Source organism: Corvus brachyrhynchos, unplaced genomic scaffold (assembly GCF_000691975.1).
Source record: "Corvus brachyrhynchos isolate BGI_N302 unplaced genomic scaffold, ASM69197v1 scaffold101, whole genome shotgun sequence".
Lineage (NCBI taxonomy): Eukaryota > Metazoa > Chordata > Aves > Passeriformes > Corvidae > Corvus > Corvus brachyrhynchos.
In genome coordinates, this window is record NW_008237239.1 from 8,775,295 (window position 1) to 8,785,494 (window position 10,200).

General features: G+C 41.2%; 1 long non-coding RNA gene across 14 annotated transcripts in view; it reads right to left on the minus strand.

The window, feature by feature from the left end:
- Positions 1–10,200, minus strand: part of LOC108445582 — a 188,492-nt gene that overhangs the window by 153,166 nt on the left and 25,126 nt on the right. For 13 of the 14 annotated variants that reach the window (XR_001860500.1, XR_001860494.1, XR_001860505.1 and 10 more), the window contains exon 2: positions 458–545. The exons of the other annotated variant lie outside the window; for it this stretch is intronic. This is a non-coding gene — a long non-coding RNA (uncharacterized LOC108445582). The remainder of the gene's footprint in view (positions 1–457; positions 546–10,200) is intronic. 14 annotated transcript variants of the gene reach the window in all.

Genomic DNA, 10,200 nt, shown 5'->3' on the forward strand with positions numbered 1-10,200 from the left:
ATGTTGAACCAGTGTGGCTTTTTTTTTGTTTGTGTTTTTTTTTTTAACCCTTTTCCTTTAATGTCCCTATTAAATTGTTATTCTGACTTGGTGCCTCCCACTGGTTTGTTTTCAAACTAGTATATGGCCTCATCTGTACCTGCTTCAAGAGGTCCATGTCTTCTCTGTGCTGAAGACTCCAAAACTGGATGCAGCACTGCAGGTGGAGTCTCCCTAAAGCAGAGGGGCAGAATCCCTTCCCTCAGCCTGCTGGCCACTTATGATGCAGCCCAGGAGGTAGTTGGCTATCTGGGCTGCAAGCTCACATTGCAAGGACCTTGTACTTATGATTAGCCAAGTGTTGAGTAGTGTTATTCTTTAAGAGGGATGCTACCAACTCACTAAGTATGGAGATCAGACACACTGGTCAGTAAACCCCAGGTTACCCTTTAGAACCAAATTTATGGACAGGACTTACATTGACAGCCCACCAGTTTCCTGTGGGATACAGCAGCAACATAGCTTCTCAACAGTCACTGCAGGCTGATTTATTTTCTCTGACCCACCTGTTGAAAAACAAACAACACCAATACAAAACACAACAAAAAGAAAACACACCACCACCATCACACACATAAGAAACTCGTGTGAAAGATCTTCCCAGCACCTTCAGCAGCAGAGACCAACACAAAGAATTCACTGACCATCTCTGCCCCAGGCTTTTCACGGAGTGCCCCACTTACACTGCTGTTGTCAAGTAGTCCCCACTGATTTCCTGGGTTTGATATACTAAGGAACATTTTGTCAACAGCTTGAGCATCCTTGGTAAGGCACTTTTCTAATTCTTTATGAGATTTTTAATTTCCTGTTTGTGTTTGATCTGCCATGTTTTAAGGACTTTCCTCTACCGCTCATTTGACCAGACTTTCCTGTTTCCAGCAGCTGGTCATTTTACCACAGTCTCCTCTACTGACGTTTCTATCTACTGAGGTACGTTCCTGAAGATGATTTTGTATTCTCTTTTTTACTGTAAGACATATGTGGGGGCTTCTGATAACTTTATCAGAATAACTGTATTGTTAATAGCCCTCAGGGTGTTTATAGGCCTTTTAGATTTCTTTACAGGTTTGTTGTCTCATTGTTCTGCAGATCCTGTACTTAAAATCTGATGACCACATGCTGCATGTGTTTATTCTGCTCTCTTCAGCTATAGAGCTCAATGTAATCTTATGATGGTCACTAATTACCAAGCAGGCTCCAGTGCACCACTTGGGAGCATGTCCAGAGTAACACCTTTCTGGCTGCACCAGGTGTTCTGGGCAGACACTTTGCACATCTGGATGCATCCTCTCTTTTTCCCATCATGATAAGACACAGACCCAAGTCTCTACAGGGCACCTGTTGAAATGCCTCACTACTGCTGCCTGTACTGAATTTGCAGCTTCTCTACTCTCATTTCACATTTCCTGAGCACTATTACAGGTCTGAGCAGGGGGATGGTAACACAATCTTAGTATTGCATTTTCATTAGAGAACGAAATTTCTGCCTACAGTGGTTCTGCAGACCTGCTCTTCTCCCATAATATTTTTTACACCATTGTGCTTTATAAAATGCTTCCTGTACAGCACCAGTCCCTTGTGACTGTATGTCCCTCTCATCTTTCCTGTAAAGCTGATACAGCCTGGCAGCATTGATTACCCTCCTTCCACCAGCTCTGTTTTTCCAAAGTTATCATTTCACACCAGTCAAATTCCCTCAGCTTACATTATAGGCCTTAAAGCTGGTGGGACAGCACTCAGGTTTTTGCTTTCCTCCATCTCTTCTTACTGCTTGTTAAGTGGTATTGCAGATGTTCTGAGAGGACTTCCTTCTTACACTCTGCTCTTCTTTGTCCTTTGCAGGCTTGTTTGGTATAACTCTGAAAATCAGCCATGCTCCCATGGCAACATCTGACATTCCTACCCGTGAAGATGCCCCTGCTACAGGAGCACCTCGCTGCAAGAAGACACTACAGCAGCAGCTGGCAACAGTTGCATCTGAGCAATCAGGCCACTTTTCTAACAGTGCTTCCCTACCCAAAACTTGCATCCTCCACAGCAGTGCAGAGGCTGCAGCCATGGTGGAGGCTTCACCTGCAGCCATGGTGGAGACCCACTGCCTTGTTCACAGCTAACTAGAAGACACACATACAGAGAAGCTCTGTGAGGCTGTATCACTTAGTGTTGAAAACAAGTCACTGAAACAAAGCAGACGAGAACAAAGAAGAAAAAACACTGAATGGGCAAGGTCAGGCTATATGAAATCAGTCCTGATCGCACTATTTCAATTTAACTAATATTCATCACCTCATCAGCACCACCCTGCCTGCATTCTGCACTCCTTCTTCAGCAGCAGCCATCTGTCAAATTATGCACTCCTTGCTGAGACCAGAATATTATGGCTGCAAGAAAGCATTTAGCCCATCATGGTTGCTACTGCAAAGTAATAAATAATACTTAAGGGAAAGGAAAAAGAAGGTATGAGATTTTTTTTTAATTTTGTTTGACTGAGTTGATGGCCTTCACTTCTTAATGTTATGTTATTGTTGCTACAGTAGGAAGATATTTAGCTTCTAAGTGTGTTTGAGACATCTGTGAATGACTCGTTACTGCTTTCTTTTCTTACAAAAGATTGGCTTTTGGCTAAACTCCAAAACAAAAACCCACTGAAACACCTGGACATCAGAACCATACTGTTGTGACTACTGATCCATCTGCAAAACAAGCTGGCTCCCTGCTTGATCCATGATAGTCCAACAGGGAGATACTCTTCCCCATAGCTATGCATCCCTCACCCAGAGACAAGGGATAATTTGTTTCAGTTGCTCACTAAATCCCTTTGTTTCTATCAAAGCATTTTAGAAATCAACTAATCTTAAGAGATGTCACAGGTGCAGGCCACGTGTTGCAGTGTATCAGAAGAGGAGCTAGGAAACAGAGGTTTTAGCAATGAACAGGGACTTTGACAGTAGGAATTCAGTTTCTGTAGGAGACATTTGCGTATTGACTTGGTTTGTCAGTTTATTTCGCTACTCATTAAATTCTGATTAAATTCTGAACAACTTTAAAGTATTTTTTTAATTTGTCTACATGACATAATTGATAACCAGAATTTATCTAGAAAGACAAACTGCCTTTTGATTGGCTGTCTACTATCAGTTACAAGCTGAATAATCAAACCCTTTCAAAATAGCTTTCTCCTGTCAAAAAAAAATATAGAATGCAAACAGACATTACATGCAACTTCTAAGGTTCTTCTCTTTTCCTCCTTGTAATTAAAGGGCTTGATATTCCAATAGCCATTTCACTGTTGCTTGTACTAAAAATTACTCTAAAGTCTCTCTCCATATGTAGACAAGTATTTCCATAATATAATGCTTCCATTATAAAAAAACCCAAAAGTTACTACAATCAGCAATTCATTTTTACTTCTCACAATGGGCAAAAATATTTCAGGAAGCCCCGTGTCTGTGCCCTCAGGGCCCCTCTCCCAGGGCTACATGGCAGGGGAGGGACCCCAACAACAGTAGGAAGATATTTAGCTTCTAAGTGTGTTTGAGACATCTGTGAATGACTCGTTACTGCTTTCTTTTCTTACAAAAGATTGGCTTTTGGCTAAACTCCAAAACAAAAACCCACTGAAACACCTGGACATCAGAACCATACTGTTGTGACTACTGATCCATCTGCAAAACAAGCTGGCTCCCTGCTTGATCCATGATAGTCCAACAGGGAGATACTCTTCCCCATAGCTATGCATCCCTCACCCAGAGACAAGGGATAATTTGTTTCAGTTGCTCACTAAATCCCTTTGTTTCTATCAAAGCATTTTAGAAATCAACTAATCTTAAGAGATGTCACAGGTGCAGGCCACGTGTTGCAGTGTATCAGAAGAGGAGCTAGGAAACAGAGGTTTTAGCAATGAACAGGGACTTTGACAGTAGGAATTCAGTTTCTGTAGGAGACATTTGCGTATTGACTTGGTTTGTCAGTTTATTTCACTACTCATTAAATTCTGATTAAATTCTGAACAACTTTAAAGTATTTTTTTAATTTGTCTACATGACATAATTGATAACCAGAATTTATCTAGAAAGACAAACTGCCTTTTGATTGGCTGTCTACTATCAGTTACAAGCTGAATAATCAAACCCTTTCAAAATAGCTTTCTCCTGTCAAAAAAAAATATAGAATGCAAACAGACATTACATGCAACTTCTAAGGTTCTTCTCTTTTCCTCCTTGTAATTAAAGGGCTTGATATTCCAATAGCCATTTCACTGTTGCTTGTACTAAAAATGGTTTGAAATTACTCTAAAGTCTCTCTCCATATGTAGACAAGTATTTCCATAATATAATGCTTCCATTATAAAAAAACCCAAAAGTTACTACAATCAGCAATTCATTTTTACTTCTCACAATGGGCAAAAATATTTCACACTGGCAATATCTCATTACCTGCAACTGAGATCAATTAATTACAGAAGTATTTTTCTATAAAAAGAAGAATTTATAGGAAACATTTGCTTTTGGTTTGAGAAGTTAAATGCTCTGCTTGCGTTTAAGTCTTACATTAAGTCTTCAGTTAAAGATTTTCAACAACTTCACTATTTCTAACTTCTAAAGCAAAATAGGTCATGACTTGAGAATTTGCTCTCTGCAGTACCAAGCTCAACGATTACATTTAGAAGTTCAGCCTACTGAGCTAATGGGGAAATCCCAATTCTCAGTCCAATATATCAGAAGTATAGAAAAACTTTTTTTCCTCTTAAATAAGAGAAAAAATATTATTAATAATCAATATACTAATCCATTACCCATAACTATTAGAAGATCAGTAAAATCCAGCCATATGCCTGACTAAAGTTAAATTCTGAATTTTGCAATGACGTGTTTGAAGTGATAATGCAAAGAGGGAAATTATTGTTATGAACAAAGTGCTACTCTGCTGTCTAAGTCTTACTGAACCTCTCCCCTAACAATCTAAAATGCTTTCAGCTCATAAATTCACCTTCCAAAACCAGTAGGAGGTTAAAGCAGGACCCAATGGGAGGTTACATTTATTTAATATTCAGTCCTTTCTCAGATGAAATATTGCCATCTCTCCTCACAGGTATTTGTTAAACCATTAAAGTAATGGCTTATAACTATTACTTGAAATAGTAGCTCTATTTGTATCTACCACTGACAAAGGATAAGCGAAGTGCATTAATTTGCTTTGAAAAATACCCAAAACCTTTGTCGTAGAGCACCGAAGGAATGTGCCCCATTGACTAGTTCAGAGCCGTAGGCTGAGGCAATGCTAGTAAATATTGCTTAGCAAAAAGGAACCTGCATCTCTGTAAGACCTTCTCCAGCACTACCCTTCATGCCTTAGAGCTCTAGTTCACTGCATGTGTCCTACAAACTCTCTGACACAAGTTCAGTTCCTGCATCTTCACATATTAACAGCACCTGTAAAGATAATATTCATAACTAGATCTAGAAATTGGCTCTTTTTATAAAAGCCACTACATTTGACATATATTATTGCACTTATATTTTTCTAGTATCCATTAGAAATAAGAGCATCAGAAAGAAGCAGCAATAACATAAAAAAATCCACAGAACCATCAAACAGAACTCGTCACAGAAACCTCTTCTGTGCAATTTTCATGACATGCAATGCGTACAGCTTCTCGACTCCACAGATCTCAGTTTCAAATCTGTGCTTATACACTGTGATATCTTTCTAGAAGTTTAATTTTTACCTTTGTCTCTGTATTTTGCTAAGGAGAATTTTAAGAAGTAACTAGAGAACAATATATTTATCTTGTTCAAAGAGAAATCTGAAGTGTGACAAGTGTGACCAGGCAGTTTTGACTTGCATTAAAAATTTTTCATTTACACATCATTCTTAGTGACAGTGGATGAAAGAGCAATGATTAGTACTTGTTGCTACCACTTTGAAAGCTATCCTTTAATTAAAAGCAAATTTGATGTGCAACACTGCCTTTTATTGAGAACACCCAGTTCATGAATTTTTTTTTTCAACCCTGTTTAAAAAAATCCACAAATCTAATATTTTTGTAATTTTGCAGTCAAGAAACAACTACTGATAAGAATAATATATAAACTTTGTCACTTTATTTTGATTCTGCAACAGCTTTTCCCAAAGAAAATATGTTTTCTCTAATTTAGATTTTTGCTTAAAAAAAAAGGTTTAAAACTTGAAGTTGGCAGCGTCCCTTCACTGTCACAGTGAACACAACCAGGGCACAGCTTTGGCCCTGACAGCTGTCAGGCTTCTGACAACCCCATTGGATGGTGCCTTCAAAACACCCGCAGCTGCAGGCCACATGCAAAGACAGATAAAAAATTCTCAGGTTCCTAAGACATTCTTTCCTTTGCTCCCAGCCACCACTGAGGTGAAGCTATCCTGCTAACAATTATGGGGGTTTTTTTCTCAGATCAGTCCCTCTTAAAAAGACTTTCCTGTTACTGCGTCCCATTATACTTACTATGAACATCTGCATATCCAGCTACTACTTTTATTATTATCTCTATTTCAGAATTCTTAACATATTTTCCCTTTCTTTTTAAATAAAAATATACACTTAAGGTATGAAACTCCTATAATTACATTTTATATATAGTCAATTAATTATGATGGTTAATCAGAGCCTTCTCAGAAGGAAAATGCTACTGAAGACCACAGCTGAGTCACATCATTGCAAATGCAGATGCACAGCCAGGCAGACAAACTGACAGCCACTGCTTCCCACCAAATCTTTTAGCCCTTTACTTTTTTTCACATCTCCCAAAACTGTGAAGTCAACAGCATTACAATGCTACAGGCACAAATACAGCATCTGTGCCAAATCCAGACACATCCATTTTCACCAGCTACCAGTGACTTTACGATGAGTTTATGAAATAACAACAACAGCTGATAACTCCTCTGCTCCTGTCCCAGCACCAGGCAGCCAGAGCAGCCATTGGCAGAGGAAAGCCACCGCAGTGTAACTCAAGAGGCCTCAAAACAGGGACATCACTGCTGGTTGCCTGGAACTAGCTTGCACCTTACTGCTCTGCCTCAAGAGGCAGAGGGGGTCCTAGATGGTCCTCTCTGCTCCTCTTAATGACTTTTTACAGCAAAAATCAAGTGGGAAACACTAACACTGAGGAAGACATCCTATAAAATTTCCAAGGATGCCAAGAGCCACCCTGATGTCAGAGCAACTTGCTGAGCCATGGAATGGATGCCTTGTTGAGTCCAAGGCCCTGGAAGCAGAGTCAAAACAAGAGCTCCTCAGAGGTGCACAGCACACTGGCAATAATAAGGGTTCTAAATGCTGAGGATTCAATTGCTGGCTTGCTTCTTGGCCTTTGATAACCAGAAACCAAATTGCTTTTCTGTTGCATGAAGTATCTTTCAAATTCAATTGCTTATCTCCTCATTCATTCAACAAAGGGAGACCTCAGATTTACAGAAATGAGAGCCCACAATAGAAATATACTATATTAGACATAGAACAGACGCCTGAAAAATAATCAAAACATACTCTATTGATTTTAACCTTCAACATCAAGGTATCCTTCAACAGTCTCAACTGGATTCAGGCTATAAGAATTTCCAATTATTTGAATATCTGTATACGGGATAAGCATTTAGTTATCAACATCCACCATAAAACATATTTTTGGTTGTTATTAGGGCACTGTTACTATGAAGAATTGATTGCATTACTGCTTCACACCACGCTGCTACTGAAGTGAGAGAGGCTGCTTCCCCACCCACAGTCCCCAGTGCCAGGACAGGCACCCCAAGCAGGGCAGGGGTGCTGTGAGTGTGGCAGAGTGCCCTGCCTGGCTGCACTGTTCCAGCAGCCCATCATATCACGGTAATTATGCTGCATGAGGATTTGCTTACAGCACTGAGGAATTCTGCTTGGTAAAAAGCTACATTCACGTGAAAGGCACACGCATAACTTTACGTTCCTCAGGTATCTGCAGCACAAGCACGGTGTCTTCTGCTTAACTTCCAAACTATATGATTTTTTAAAATTGCTGTGAATGAAGAGGGAAACAAGGGGATGCATGTAGTCCCATATTGGATGCAGAGCAGCCTCCACGGGGTCTGGCAGAGCCTGGAGGCCCTGCCCTGGGCACACCACAAGCCAGAACAGAAGAGGAGCCCTGGGGCACAGGGGCTCTCCACTCCCACCATAAGTTCTCTGTTACTGGAAGAGAAAAGAGATCTTTCTTGACCAATACTTCTTCCCAGAAGTCCCCTGCCACAGATAATCCAGAGGGAACATCAGGGTCTGTGTAGCACTGGCAAGCATGCCTGGCCCTCCAACACAGATGTTCAGAGGCTGGGTTGGACCTTGTCAGGCCCCACATCCTGCTGCAGGCACAGAGGAGCCTCCTGGGAGCAGCGAGCGAGCAATGGCTTCACAGTGGCATTGAAACATTTAGGGGCCAAGGGGGCGGCCAGCCTGGGCAGGAAGCTGCTCTGCATGCCTCAGGTGCAAGGGCTGGGTCACTGACCAGAGCAGCTGTGGCAACGCTCTGCAATTCTACAGAGCAGTCCAAATCATCCTGCACTGTTACAGCAAGAGCCCGAGGAGCACAAGGTATGGCAGCCTCCCAGCCTGGCTGCTGATCAACAGCTCGTCCCCGTGCCCTGCCCCAAGCCACTGCGGCAGTGTTCCTGTGGTTATCAACATTAACACCTTGCTTTGGTGCCAGGTGGTCCTTCCCAGGATGACAAAGAGCAGGCAAATGCTCCATTCACAAGAATGGGCTGTACAGCACTGAGGAAATGAAAGAGTAAAACAAAACACTTTCTCGTTATGAGGATTGCTTGTTGTGCACTTGACTTCAGCGTTACCAGTAGTGAGGACTACTAGTATTATCTCCTCTGATCAGTCAGGACAGTCACCCCAGATTTAGCAAAACCAAAAATGAAATTTAACAGAGCATTATGGTGAAAAGCATTACCACAGACTTCCCTGGCTCATTTGCACTGCTGCAGAGTATTACTGCAAAAAGTATGAGTACAGACACATACAGTGATTTAAATAAATAAATAAAAACCTTAATCCTTTGTTTCCTCAGCGTTTTCATAAACGCTAACCCAGAGTTTTATGGACTTAACTCTAAAAGGGTAAAACGGTTCATTAAAACAGCACTTTTCATTATATTAAAAAAAATTACTAATATAAAAGTAAAACACAATTCTCATTGATTGATGTTAATGAAACCTCTGCTAAGGGACTGTTCCTGAAGAAAGAACAGGCACCATATCTAAAAACAGAATAAAATCCTTTAATTTGTACATAAGCTCTCAATCTACTGACTAACAGACTAAACTTTAAAGGTTACATATAATTTCCCAAAACAAGCTCCTGGTATTTCTCATCACTTTACTTCAACTTTCCCAATTTCACCATCAGAGGTACTGTTAGCTGCATTCTGTTGCTCATGATCCTTAAGACTCTCTCCAAGCTTTTTGATGTTAGGGCTGTCTTTCCATATCAACTCAAATATTACTGCCCTACTTGTAACTTCAGTGACCAAGTGAGGGAAACAAGCACTAGAGCAGATGTCTGGAAAGCACTATCCTACCTTTCCAGCCTCGGGCCACGGACAAAGTTCCTTTTGCACAGAGGATCCACTTTGACTTTCTTACAAGGTTTTTATCAGGGTTACCTTGGAATTTAACAACTGATGTAAGACAATAAACCTATTTGGAGACAGGTATACTTTTAGGTTTGCTCCACACAGATCTTCTGACCAAGGTTTGAACAGAGCACTTGAAAAGCAGGCACTAAAAACTGTTACAGTGGGGCTACTGCAACACGTGTATCAGACAACGAGGCCCGTGGAAAAGAAATATATATGGGCTGATTCTTGATAGACGTTTCAGAGAGATGTTTATTTCTCCAGCTGCATGGCCGGGGCTCTGCCCAGGAACTGAGGCAACCACGGCACCCGAGGGTCCTTGCCCACACAGGGGAACACAAAACAACCAATGGGGAACGAGGCTGACCAGGGGCAGGGAAACACCGTGCCTCCCCCCCAGGGCCCCTCTCCCAGGACTACATGGCAGGGGAAGGGACCCCAACAGTCACCAAATATTAAAAAATGCCCTAGGGTATATCAGCGTGTCCCGCCGCCCTAGGGAGGGGGGGGGGAG